The sequence below is a fragment of the Martes martes genome (assembly GCF_963455335.1).
Source record: "Martes martes genome assembly, chromosome: 9".
Taxonomy (NCBI): Eukaryota; Metazoa; Chordata; class Mammalia; order Carnivora; family Mustelidae; genus Martes; species Martes martes.
The window spans coordinates 45,258,117-45,268,175 of record NC_137896.1 but is presented as its reverse complement, the minus strand read 5'-3'; positions in this window follow the sequence as shown (position 1 = coordinate 45,268,175).

The following is a 10,059-nucleotide window of genomic DNA, read 5'->3' as shown; positions in this document are numbered from 1 at the left end:
AGCCACTGAAGCAGAGTCTCACATGATAAACCAAGCTACTCTCCCAAAACACAGGTATTTCCCGAAGTAGAATGGACGCTGTGTCCCCACCCATCAAAGGTGAAAGACTCTCCATAACAAATTACTGGCTCTGAGCTTAGGCTGCCACCTTGAACCCCAACAAAATCTGGCTAAAATGGGCTATAGGGAGCTGAGCTCGTGAGGGCTTTCTTGGAAAGGAGAGATGTGAAATCGGGCCTTTCCTATTTCTAGTTCTGATGTTTGCCACTGCTCCAGGACGAGCACACAGCCCAGGAATTCCTAATTTTGAGAAACTTCAGGTTGAGCATTTACCACAAGAAGAAAGAAAGTTTTCAATGAAACAAGACAAACTCTTTTTAGTTACCTATTTCCGTGTATCCAACCGCTTCATAATTTAGTGACTTAAAACGACTTATCATTAAATGAAAGCCAATTATTAAGATTAAATAACAATGTATGACTTTTCATTATGAGGGTTGGCTGTGGGATGTTTCTGCTCTACCACATGTGGGCTACCTGTGTTCAGCAGGGAGGGCCTGGAAGACCCAAGGCAGCCCCTGTCACAGGCTCTCCATATGGCCTCAGCCTCCAGAGCCTCTTTGCATGACTAAGATGGCAGCCTGGTTCCAAGGGGACCAAAGCAGAAACTCCCATGTCTCTTAACAGGCCTGGCATTGTCACAGTGTCACTTCTGCTTCATTCTGCTAGTCAGAGTAAGGCCAAATTCAAGGGGAAGGGAACTAGACTGTGCCTATTAATGGAAGGAGCAATAGCTCCTCCAGGGAGAGGAGACAATTAAGGACAACCTATCACACAGACCATTACCAGAAAGAGAACCAGAAAAGCCTCATTCTTCTGCCTTCTGTGCTGAGGAATGGAATAAGTCATAACCTCCCAGAAGAACAGAGTCAAGAATCACTATTCGGAGGGTCATGAAGATTAAATAAGATTCACTCCTAGGTATTTACTCAAGAGAAATGAAAATCATGCCCACAAAAGACTTGTACAAGGCTCTTCACAGAAATATTTTTTTAATATCTCCAAACCAGACGCAACCCAGTTGTCCACCTACAAGAATGGATAAACGTATTACAGTATATTTATTCAATTGACTAATAACAATTAAAAATAACAAACTATAAGACACACAGTAATTCGGGGCACCTGGGTGGCTCAGTGGGTTAAAGCCTCTGCCTTCAGCTCAGGTCATGATCCCAGGGTCCTGGGATCGAGCCCCGCATCTGGCTTTCTGCTCAGTGGGAAGCCTGCATCCTCCTCTCTCTGCCTGCCTCTGTGTCTACTTGTGATATCTGTCAAATAAATAAATAAAATCTTAAAAAAAAAAGACACACAGTAATTTAGATAAATCCCAAAATTATCATACTGAGTAAAAGGAGTTTGTCACACCAAAGTTCATAATGAACAATTCCATTTATATGACATCTAAAAACTGGTGAAACTAATCTGTACAAGTTGGGTGGGGTTTGGGGTTGATTGCAAAGGGGCACAAGGAACATTCTGAGGATTGTAGAAATATATCTGACTTGGGGTGATGGTTATGTGGGTGTATACAATTGTCAAAAGGTATTGAACTAAACCCTTAATATTTGTGCTTTTATTTTAAATTATACCTAAATAAAAATATAAAAACAAAAACAAGTCTAAATAAGATAATTATGGTTAGTGCCTTGCATATGGCACACACCTGTGGCTCAGCAAATGTAGCCAATCCTGTAAAATCCTGGAGTCCACAAGGTGCCCTTGAGGACCACATCAGAGAGGAGATGCCATTTGAGAAGCTGCAGTGTTCAAGGCTGGCTGCAAAGCTCACTCGCCTGTGGGTTTGCTGGGCACACAGATACCTTGGTTACCTTTTCCCACCTTCCTTTTCTTCCCTGACCCATCTAAAATGCTGCAATTTTTTTTCCATGAAAACAAAGGTTCAGTGGAGACTAATTTTGTTTCCAACAAGGATGAAGAGGTTCAGGGAAGGGCAGGGTGAGGCCCTGAGCTTCCTGGCCCCTCCTCCAATAGGCTCCCCTTTCTCCCATTTCACTTGTTGCAGTGGTTCTACCGAAGATGGGGTGTGAGATTCGAACCCCTGGTTTATTACACCGTTTCCTCAGCAGGCAGGATGCTGGGGGCACAGAGGGCAAGCTCTGATGGGAAGGGAAAAGGTTTATGGGTAGGACTCTTCACTAATTTCTCCATCTCACCCAGGAGGGGCCCTGAGGATGGAGTCGGGGGCTGGAGGGTGGAAACATCTGTATCACATACAACCCGTTTCTCTTTTCATGAAGTCTGCCCATTTTCCATCAGACTCATCCCTCCTGCCTTGAATTCTCCTTTCCCTTCCAAGCTTGACAACTCAAAGCTTGTATAAGATGCTTCTCTTGTTTTCTGAATGAATTCCCAGACTTCACATTCTCCTCTTTCTCCTTCTGGTTTATCTCTGGCCCAATCATCAAGTCTGCTCTGGTTTGGGGTTGGTTTGCTCAAGTCACCTAACTTTTCTTGTGTGATAATTTTTAAACTTTAATGCTTATTTCTAGAGGTGCATAATTCTGTCAGTTTAGAAGCCTGGGGCTGCCTGGGGTCTTGGCATTGTGCTGAGGATAAGAATATAGGAAACAACAAAGAGACTGGAGAGAGCTGCTCAAAAGCACCAGCTTTACAAAATTCAGGCTTCAGGATGGCTATTGGTGTTAAAACATGGGTGTTTCCATGATACAAATGAGGCAAGACTCTGTCTCCAGCAGGGAGTTGAAGGCTTGAGGTCTCTAGATTCTTCCTGAACTTGCCTCCTTATCTTTAGAGGGTACTGGGAGAATCCTTCAGCTTGTCTCCACCTTTAGTACCTGTCCACCTAACTTTCCATTTTAATCCATTCTATCCCATATTTCCATGGAAAGGGAGACAAAAAGGAACTGAATTACACAATGCCCTAGTAGCTGTAAAGGGCAGAAACCAAACTCAAATCAGCTCAGAGTTAGTAGTTCACATAACTGAAAATACTAGCAGTAGGCTAGCTTCAGACACCGTGAAATCCAGGAGCTTAAATCATGTTATCCCTGTTTCTCAGCTCAGCCCTCTTTCAGTGGGCTGTATTCTTGGAGGGTCAGGATGATGCTCACTCTCTAGAATTAGTGGCTCCAGTGGAGAGACAGTTCTTCCTTGATACTTCCAGCAAAAGTCCAGATGGGCTTTTATCCTGGCCTGGTAATGAGCCAATCCCAGATCCAGTCATGGCTACTACACTCTGATTGACTCATTCATACATAAAGGATTTAGATGGAGGGTTAATCCCACCCAAAACACATGGAACAGGGTAATTCATTAAAGGAAAATCTAGATATTACCAGGACGTGGGGAAAATGGAGGTTGGCTGGGCAAAGACAAGAGTTACCCACCTCAAGAACTAATATTACCAAGCATCTATCATGGTCCAACAATCTGCCAGGTCCTATTCCTATGCTGTCATTAAATCCTCAGAGGTAAATAGGATCATTTCATTTTACAGATACAAAAACTGAAGGTCAAGAAGGTGAAGGCTTGTAGTTTGATGATCATAGGCTTCTCCATCGATTGGTCAAAACTGGCATCTAGAAGTAAGTGGAATCCATGGAGTTACTACAGTTTCCAACCCCACAGCCCAACTCCCAGAATTCAAGAAGCAGATTCCTATCTCTCCCTGCATTGGCATCATGACCTTTAAGGCCTCCTAGGTCTTAGGAGACCTAATAGTCTCCTAGGTCTCCTAGGTCTCCTAGGTCTTAGGAGACCTAATGGTCTCCATGGCTCCTAGGTAATGGCTATGAAGACTTCTCAACCATATTGCAAAAGAGAAAGGACCAGTTTGTCCAGCATTTACCCAATGGACAGTCATGTCCTGGTTAAGGTACCCACTCTGCCCATACCCCCAGGTCTCAATAATGATGATCATTCCATTGTTCCCAGTGAGTGGCGGGATTTATTCCCGAATCTATGGGTTTCTTTTACAGTGTGGAATTCTGAAAACACACACAACAGGCATGTTATTTTCTTTTATTCTAAACAATCACAAGAAGGGAAAACATTAGAGATGAAACAACGCAGCAAGTTCTAGACAAGATGGATACTCCACCGTCACCTGGAAACGATGCTCCTCAACATGACCTTTAGCTCAAAGTTTGTGCTTCACTTTCTTTTTAATTGAAGTACAATTGACACACAATGTTATATTAGCCTCAGGTGTACAACATAGTGATTCGACAATTGTATACATTATTCAGTGTTCACCACAAGAAATATAGTGGGCGAAGATGGCGGAGAAGTAGCAGGCTGAGACGACATCGGGTAGCAGGAGATCAGCTAGATAGCTTATCTAACCATTGTGAACACCTACAAATCCAACGGGAAATCGAAGAGAAGAAGAGCAACAATCCCAGAAACAGAAAATCGATCACTTTCTGAAAGGTAGGACCTGCGGAGAAGTGAATCCAAAGCGACGGGAAGATAGACCCCGGGGGGAGGGGCCGGCACCCGGCAAGCGGCGGAGCGACGGAGCACAAAATCGGGACTTTTAAAAGTCGGCTCCACTGGGAGACGTCGCTCCAGAGGCTAAACTGGGGGGAAACCCAGGCGGGGTCAGCATAACCCCAGGACCCGCGGGGTCACAGAAGGACTGGGGGTGTCTGAGTGCCGCAGAGCTCGCAGTTATTAGAGCGGGGAAGCCGGCTATAGCGACAAAGCCGAGGAGTGAGCTCTAAGCCCAGGGTTACCTTGTGCCGGTCGCAGGCTGGGTGGGCTCGGAGCGCGGCCGGAGGCCACGGAGACAAAAGCGACCCGGCGCTTTTCTCCAGCTCCAACAATTGACTGCTTTCCTCGAGGCGCGACCGCAAGCCAGGGAGGCGGGGCTATTGGGCGCTTTGCTCTGAGAGCGCACTGAGGAGCGGAACCCCAAGCTCTTGGCTCCTCCGGGCCGAGAGATTGGGAGGCCGCCATCTTCATTCCCGTCCTCCGGAACTCTACGGAAAGCGCTCAGGGAACAAAAGCTCCCGAAAGCAAACCCGAGCGGATTCCTTAGCCCGGCCCCTGGCAAGGGCGGTGCAATTCCGCCTGCGGCAAGGACACTTGAGAATCACAACAACAGGCCCCTCCCCCAGAAGATCAACAAGAAACCCAGCCAAAACCAACTTCAGTCACCAAGAACAGCGGAATTCCACAGCAGGAGAAAGCAAATCCTACCTGGACAAAATGACAAGGCGGAAAAACTCACCTCAAAAAAAAGAACAAGAGGCCGTACCGAAGGCTGGAGACCTAATCAATACAGACATAGGTAGCATGACAGATCTAGAGTTCAGAATGACAATTCTCAAGGTTCTAGCCGGGCTCGAAAAAGGCATAGAAGATATTAGAGAAACCCTCTCCGGAGAGATAAAAGCCCTTTCTGGAGAAATAAAAGAACTAAAATCTAACCAAGTTGAAATCAAAAAAGCTATTCATGAGGTGCAATCAAAAATGGAAGCTCTCACTGCCAGGATAAATGAGGCAGAAGAAAGAATTAGTGACATAGAAGACCAAATGACAGAGAATAAAGAAGCTGAGCAAAAGAGAGACAAACAACTACTGGAACATGAGGAGAGGATTCGAGAGATAAGTGACACCATAAGACGACACAACATTAGAATAATTGGGATTCCAGAAGAAGAAGAAAGAGAGAGGGGAGCAGAAGGTATATTGGAGACAATTATTGGAGAGAATTTCCCTAATATGGCAAAGGGAACAAACATCAAAATCCAGGAGATGCTAAGAACGCCCCTCAAAATCAATAAAAATAGGTCCACACCTCGTCACCTGATAGTAAAATTTACAAGTCTTAGCGACAAAGAGAAAATCCTGAAAGCAGCCTGGGAAAAGAAGTCTGTAACATACAAGGGTAAAAACATTAGATTGGCAGCGGACCTATCCACAGAGACCTGGCAGGCCAGAAAGAACTGGCATGATATATTCAGAGCACTAAACGAGAAAAACATGCAGCCAAGAATACTATATCCGGCTAGGCTATCATTGAAAATAGAAGGAGAGATAAAGAGCTTCCAGGACAAACAAAAGCTGAAAGAATTTGCAAACACCAAACCAGCTCTACAGGAAATATTGAAAGGGGTCCTCTAAGCAAAGAGAGACCCTAAAAGTAGTAGATCAGAAAGAAACAGAAACAATATACAGTAACAATCACCTTACAGGCAATACAATGGCACTAAATTCATATCTCTCAATAGTTACCCTGAATGTTAACGGGCTAAATGCCCCAATCAAAAGACACAGGGTATCAGAATGGATAAAAAAACAAAACCCATCAATATGCTGCCTACAAGAAACTCATTTTAGACCCGAAGACACCTCCAGATTTAAAGTGAGGGGGTGGAAAACAATGTACCATGCTAATGGACATCAGAAGAAAGCTGGGGTGGCAATCCTTATATCAGATCAATTAGATTTTAAGCCAAAGACTATAATAAGAGATGAGAAAGGACCCTATATCATACTCAAAGGGTCTGTCCAACAAGAAGATCTAACAATCTTAAATATCTATGCCCCTAACATGGGAGCAGCCAACTATATAAACCAATTAGTAACAAAATCAAAGAAATACATCGACAGTAATACAATAATAGCAGGGGACTTTAACACTCCCCTCACTGAAATGGACAGATCATCTAAGCAAAAGATCAACAAGGAAATAAAGGCCTTAAATGACACACTGGACCAGATGGACATCACAGATCTATTCAGAACATTCCATCCCAAAGCAACAGAATATACATTCTTCTCTAGTGCACATGGAACATTCTCCAGAATAGACCACATCCTGGGTCATAAATCAGGTCTCAATCGGTACCAAAAGATCGAGATCATTCCCTGCATATTTTCAGACCACAATGCTCTGAAGCTCGAACTCAATCACAAGAGGAAATTTGGAAAGAACGCAAATACATGGAGACTAAACAGCATCCTCCTAAAAAATGAATGGGTCAACCAGGAAATTAAAGAAGAATTGAAAAAATTCATGGAAACAAATGATAATGAAAACACAACAGTTCAAAATCTGTGGGACACAATAAAGGCAGTCCTGAGAGGAAAATATATAGCAGTGCAAGCCTTTCTCAAGAAACAAGAAAGGTCTCAAATACACAATCTAACCCTACACCTAAAGGAGCTGGAGAGAGAACAACAAAGAAAGCCTAAACCCAGCAGGAGAAGAGAAATCATAAAGATCAGAGCAGAAATCAATGAAATAGAAACTAAAAAAACAATAGAACAAATCAACAAAACTAGGAGCTGGTTCTTTGAAAGAATTAATAAGATTGATAAGCCCCTGGCCAGACTTATCAAAAAGAAAAGAGAAAGGACGCAAATAAATAAAATCATGAATGAAAGAGGAGAGATCACAACCAACACCAAAGAAATACAAACAATTATAAGAACATACTACGAGCAACTCTATGGCAACAAATTTGACAACCTGGAAGAAATGGATACATTTCTAGAGATGTATAAACTACCACAACTGAACCAGGAAGAAATAGATAACCTGAACAGACCCATAACCAGTAAGGAGATTGAAACAGTCATCAAAAATCTCCAAACAAACAAAAGTCCAGGACCAGACGGCTTCCCAGGGGAATTCTACCGAACATTTAAAGAAGAATTAATTCCTATTCTCCTGAAACTGTTCCAAAAAATAGAAATGGAAGGAAAACTTCCAAACTCATTCTATGAGGCCAGCATCACCTTGATCCCAAAACCAGACAAGGATCCCACCAAAAAAGAGAATTACAGACCAATATCCTTGATGAACACAGATGCGAAAATTCTCACCAAAATACTGGCCAATAGGATCCAACAGTACGTTAAAAGGATTATTCACCACGACCAAGTGGGATTTATTCCAGGGCTGCAAGGTTGGTTCAACATCCGCAAATCCATCAATGTGATACAATACATTAATAAAAGAAAGAGTAAGAACCATATGATACTCTCAATAGATGCTGAAAAAGCGTTTGACAAAGTGCAGCATCCCTTCCTGATTAAAACTCTTCAAAGTGTAGGGATAGAAGGCACATACCTCAATATTATCAAAGCCATCTATGAAAAACCCACCACAAATATCATTCTCAATGGAGAAAAACTGAAAGCTTTTCCGCTAAGGTCAGGAACACGGCAGGGATGTCCGTTATCACCACTGCTGTTCAATATAGTACTAGAAGTCCTAGCCTCAGCAATCAGACAACAAAAAGAAATTAAAGGCATCCAAATCGACAAAGAAGAAGTCAAACTATCACTCTTTGCAGATGATATGATACTATATGTGGAAAACCCAAAAGGCTCCACTCCAAAACTGCTAGAACTTATACAGGAATTCAGTAAAGTGTCAGGATATAAAGTCAATGCACAGAAATCAGTCGCATTTCTTTACACTAACAACAAGACAGAAGAAAGAGAAATTGAGGAGTCGGTCCCATTTACAATCGTACCCAAAACCATAAGATACCTAGGAATAAATCTAACCAAAGAGGCAAAGAATCTATACTCAGAAAACTATAAAGTACTCATGAAAGAAATTGAGGAAGACACAAAGAAATGGAAAAATATTCCATGCTCATGGATTGGAAGAACAAATATTGTGAAAATGTCTATTCTACCTAAAGCAATCTACACATTTAATGCAATCCCTATCAAAATCCCATCCATTTTTTTTAAAGAAATAGAACAAATAATCCTAAAATTTATATGGAACCAGAAAAGACCTCGAATAGCCAAAGGAATATTGAAAAAGAAAGCCAAAGTCGGTGGTATCACAATTCCAGACTTCAAGCTCTATTACAAAGCTGTCATCATCAAGACAGTATGGTACTGGCACAAAAACAGACATATAGATCAATGGAACAGAATAGAGAGCCCAGAAATAGACCCTCAACTCTATGGTCAACTAATCTTTGACAAAGCAGGAAAGAATATCCAATGGAAAAAAGACAGCCTCTTCAACAAATGGTGCTGGGAAAATTGGACAGCCACATGCAGAAAAATGAAATTGGACTATTTCCTTACACCACACACGAAAATAGACTCAAAGTGGATGAAGGACCTCAATGTGCGAAAGGAATCTATCAAAATCCTTGAGGACAATGCAGGCAGCAACCTCTTTGACCTCCACCGCAGCAACTTCTTCCTAGGAACATCGCCAAAGGCAACAGAAGCAAGGGCAAAAATGAACTATTGGGATTTCATCAAGATCAAAAGCTTTTGCACAGCAAAAGAAACAGTGAACAAAACCAAAAGACAACTGACAGAATGGGAGAAGATATTTGCAAACGACATATCAGATAAAGGGCTCGTATCCAAAATCTATAAAGAGCTTATCAAACTCAATACCCAAAGAACAAATAATCCAGTCAAGAAATGGGCAGAGGACATGAAAAGACATTTCTGCAAGGAAGACATCCAGATGGCCAACAGACACATGAAAAAATGCTCCACATCACTTGGCATCAGGGAAATACAAATCAAAACCACAATGAGATACCACCTCACACCAGTCAGAATGGCTAAAATTAACAAGTCAAGAAATGACAGATGCTGGCGAGGATGCGGAGAGAGGGGAACCCTCCTACACTGTTGGTGGGAATGCAAGCTGGTGCAACCACTCAGGAAAACAGTGTGGAGGTTCCTCAAAAAACTGAAAATAGAGCTACCCTACGACCCAGCAATTGCACTCCTGGGTATATATCCTAAAGATACAAACGTGGTGCTCCGAAGGGGCACATGCACCCGAATGTTTATAGCAGCAATGTCCACAATAGCCAAACTGTGGAAAGCGCCTAGATGTCCATCAACAGATGAATGGATAAAGAAGATGTGGTATATATACACAATGGAATACTATGCAGCCATCAAAAGACATGAAATCTTGCCATTTTCGACGACGTGGATGGAACTAGAGGGTATCATGCTTAGCGAAATAAGTCAATCGGAGAAATATAACTATCATATGATCTC